Source organism: Austrofundulus limnaeus, unplaced genomic scaffold, assembly GCF_001266775.1.
Source record: "Austrofundulus limnaeus strain Quisiro unplaced genomic scaffold, Austrofundulus_limnaeus-1.0 Scaffold327, whole genome shotgun sequence".
Taxonomy (NCBI): domain Eukaryota; kingdom Metazoa; phylum Chordata; class Actinopteri; order Cyprinodontiformes; family Rivulidae; genus Austrofundulus; species Austrofundulus limnaeus.
The window spans coordinates 91,648-96,430 of record NW_013952729.1 but is presented as its reverse complement, the minus strand read 5'-3'; positions in this window follow the sequence as shown (position 1 = coordinate 96,430).

Here is a 4,783-nt window from a genome sequence, read left to right as displayed (position 1 = left end):
TAAACTGTAGAGTCCTGACCTGTAGATGAGTGTAAACTGTAGAGTCTGGGCCTGTAGATGAGTGTAAACTGTATAGTCTGGGCCTGTAGATGAGTGTAAACTGTAGAGTCCTGACCTGTAGATGAGTGTAAACTGTAGAGTCTGGGCCTGTAGATGAGTTTAAACTGTAGAGTCCTGTCCTGTAGATGAGTGTAAACTGTAGAGTCCTGACCTGTAGATGAGTGTAAACTGTAGAGTCTGGGCATGTAGATGAGTTTAAACTGTAGAGTCCTGTCCTGTAGATGAGTGTAAACTGTAGAGTCCTGACCTGTAGATGAGTGTAAACTGTAGAGTCTGGGCATGTAGATGAGTTTAAACTGTAGAGTCCTGTCCTGTAGATGAGTGTAAACTGCAGAGTCCTGGCATGTAGATGAGTGTAAACTGAAGAGTCCTGGCCTGTAGATGAGTGTAAACTGCAGAGTCCTGACCTGTAGATGAGTGTAAACTGAAGAGTCCTGGCCTGTAGATGGGTGTAAACTGCAGAATCCTGGCCTGTAGATGAGTGTAAACTGAAGAGTCCTGGCCTGTAGATGAGTGTAAACTGCAGAGTCCTGACCGATGAAGTAGCTCGTCTGTGCTGGCTCATCGTTTTGAACAGTGGCTGTTTTGTTTCCCCAATGTATGACTGATCACATTCCTCCTGACATTTAACAGCATACACTATATTACTCTGTTTTTTTCCGGGGAACTGGATCTTTGGGGTGAACTAATCTTTGTCGTAACATGTTTTGTGGTTTGAAAGCCACTGGGACRTCATGTTTAGAGAATAAAAGTCTCAATTTCTCTGAAACTCCCGCCACATACTGAATGACGACTGGTTTGGGTCTGGGTTTAGGGTCTTCATTTTCTGCTGGTTGTTGGCTGGAATCCTGTTTGGGTTTCTTGTCTGTTTTCAGAAAAGCCCAGTCAGGATAACCACACTGCTCYAGRGYCTGTCTTGTGTGTGATTTCTCTTTCTCTCTGGCTCCTGTGTTTGTGGGCTCACTGTCTGCTCTGTGGTACAGAGTTCTGATGATCTCTTCCTTTTACTTTTAATAGTATTACTTATACTATGTAAAATGCCAGCTGTGTATGTTTAAAAATGTCTAAATTATAGCTTTTTGTAAAACTAGCATTAGCATTAGCACTTAGCTTGAATTGGGATTAGCAGTCAGCATTTGTTTGGGATCCTTAGATTCACTATAAGTTTCAGCTCAATAGGTTTTAAAACGGCTGAATTATAGCTATATAAAGTTAGCTGTGGCTGCAATTGTGAATTTTGAATTTGCATTTAGATTGATTTTAGCTACCACTACACTAGTTTTCAGTTTTGTTTGTCTACAAATAACTGGTTCTAAAATTAGCATTAGTGGTTAGTTTGAAATTGCATTTGTTTTGGCTCTTTCTTGGCTGCGATCACATATTTTAGCTCAATATTTCTTAAAACAACTGAATTAGAGACACTAATAATTAGCTGTGGCTATCTTTAATTGTTAAATCCTTAGTTTTGTTTTATTTCTATGTGTCCCCCTAAAAAAACACCTTGGCCACCCTCTGTGCCACCCCTTGAAAAAAAGAGTCTAGCTCTGCCCCTGCATCTGAATAATCAGCCACTACAACTAGAAAAATATGAATAATTAGAGGAATGATTAAAAATATGACTTTATTCTCATTAAACAGCATATGATCCTGATTTCCATCAGAGAAAATGTTAAAAGCTAGTATCGTTGGTGGTACATCGCGCCCCGTAGATACATTTACACAATGTTATCAGACCACAGCAGACCTTTACTGCAGACTCAGAGGAGGGACTGAGAGAAGGAGCAGAGGGGTAAAATAAGAGGATGAGGGAGAAAACAAAGAGGAGAACCCTCAGCGCTGACTAGACACTTTATCCAGGTCAGCATCGGGGGAAAAACAACAGTGGAAGTCTTTCATTGGCTGAATGTTCATACGGAGACGGTTTGATGATTTTCGGTGTTGGACAGGAAATGCAAAGAACCAAGCTATTTTCACCAAACCAAACAAAATAAGGGAGAAAGTTTCAGTCTGGATGACAAAACTAACAGAGCTTTAGATTATTATGGAGAAAACTGCTTTATTTTAGACATCACAGAAACCTGTCCTTCCAGTCCACCTGGGTTTTATGGTCTTGTGTCTCCTGAGGGAATAAATCAGTACAGAAATACGAACGTGATGTTTTATCAGCAGATTATTTGCAGAAGGATTTGATGTCYCTTTTTTTTCTAGAGAGTGTTTCTCATTTCAAGCTATGATGTGAGGTGAAGCTCTTAAACATGACTTTTAACAAGTGGAGCTGGAAGCCTATGGATTTACTGAAGGTCCAGAGTTTACTGAAAGTCCCGGGATTAAAACTGAGACAAGTTATCTGTTTCACAAGCAAGAAGAGAAATGTTTTATGTTTTACTGATCAGTTAATTTAACCTTAAAATGGAACAAAATCCACTTTTAAGTCATTAAGTACATTTTGTTTTGCACTTAATTCAGCAAATTGGAGGTTCTGGAATTTGGTGGTCTTCATTCTCCTCGTGGTTCTGGTTCAGACCTTTTAATTCATTTGTAAATAAAAACCTTTCTGCACAGCTAATCGTACCTCTGCGGTCAAACTACAAAAAAAGGGTGGAATTAAAGAGACAGCCTCGAAACGAGTTGATCAGCTACATGGCTCAGAAAAGGGGCGGGGCTTGTGTAGCTACAATAAGGAAGAAATCAAACCAAAGCATTGCAGTTTCATTTTATAAAGAGCCCCAACTGAAGGATATGAAACATGTTTACTTTAGATAGAAAAATATTCATTTCATCAGGACTGAAGATGTTTGGACCGAGCTCAGTTTGGTTCCAGAGGTTTTGTTTCWGGCTTTGGGTTTGTGATCAAGTTTAGTCTCCTTTAGGCTCATTAGTTTGTTTTTTTGTTGTTTTTTTTTTTGATGAAATTCTTTTACTCGTTGTCAGGYTTGTCTGTGACTGGACGCAGACTGATGACAAAAGTAAAACATCAATGTGGCGACAAAACTTGAGAGAAACAAACAGAAGCTGGGAGCAGGAGACTGAACATAAAGAGCAGAGGCTGATGAGAACATGGAAAACAGCTGGAGCAGAGCAGAGGCATCAGGTGTGGATGGTTTACTGAATCAGGGAAGAGCAGAAACTYTGAGGGAAAAGACAAGATGACAGGAGACAGAGAAACTAATTAATCATTAATCAAAAAGGGACACAAAGAACCAAGAAAGAAGTGAACTGTGATCAGTAACAAATAAACACAATTAAACACCAAAAACAAAAAGATGCATGAAGTTAAACGTGTGCTCGGTCCCTGCAGTCCTCATGCTTTGGATGTCCTCTCTGAGGGGGTGCCAACAGGGGGCGGGGGCACAGCGGGCCCCTCAGCCCAGCACCAGCAGCAGGGTGGAAAAACCACAGGAACCTTTGGGACGAGGAACGAGGAGGAACGTCGTTAGTGCGGGGGCGACGGGAGCGTGACCCAGATACACACAAAGATTCAAGGATCACACACACACACACACACACACACACACACACACACACACACACACACACACACGGCAAACCTCCAAGGTCCAGACGAGTTCTGCAGAGCCTGAACAAGCCTGAACCTGCAGATGGGACCGGACACGAGTCTGAGGGTTTGGAGAATCATGACATCATCATGTGGATGAAAACAGAGACGTAAACAAACCTGCTGAGACCAAAGACGAGGTCCTCATCAGAACTGCAGCCCCAATGAAAACACAACACACTGATGTGTGAACAAGCACAGATTTGATTGACAGTTGTGTAACAGTTAAACATGTGAAGCGTTGAAACTAAAACTGCAACATTTTTAGGGAGAATCAGGAAACACGTGTGCAAACGGTTGTTCCAGGTTCCAGGTTCTCTCTGTGAAGTCTGAGACCAGTTCTGGGGGTCTGGAGGGAGCTGCTGACCCTCAACAGTCCTGGACTCAGATTTTCTGCTGGTTGGTGTTCTGAAACAAGAGTTTTCAGTTTGGACCCACTGAGCAGAGCGGTATGGGCCCGATGTGGCAACTGTTTTAACACTATGCCACAACTGGCCTGGCTGTATGGTCCACGTGGAGATTCACATTCATTACTCAAGCAGAAATATAGATACTGGAATTTAAAGTGTATCCCCCCCCCCCCTGTGAAAAAGATAACTCCGCCCCAAGGCGAAACTTGAAAAATGCATAAAGTGGGTAGTGGAGGGGGTGTGGGTGGGGAAGGGGGGGTTAGAGAGCGGAGGTGTGGCCAGGACGAGAGAACGTGACAGGCAACTAGCATTAGAATAACTGATGCTACATGGAGAGTGACCACAGTATCGCAGATAGTTACATCTCTGAACGTCTGAGGTGGAGGATTTTCACCCCACACCAGCACCGGACAGAGGAGGAGGAGCGCTCCAACAGCCTGACAGAAAAAAATAAAAGCATACAGCTTTTCACAAGATCGCTAGTTTAAATCAGGAATAAAAGTGTTGGGTCTTGTTTGACTGAAGTTCGGTCCGGTTTGCATACAGTACATTTCAACCTCTTTGGACATTTACCTGTATAAAGAGCCCTAAAAATCCATAAATTTAGCAAAAAATCCTTACAACTCACACCCGCGGGGGTGGGGGCAGCTGCGGACATGTAAGCGCTGGCTGTGAAGCAGGAGGAAAGGAGAGAGGAAAATGTAACTTATTTCTAGCGGCAGAACAGGTTGGAAGATGGCTGTTTGATGTTATTTAT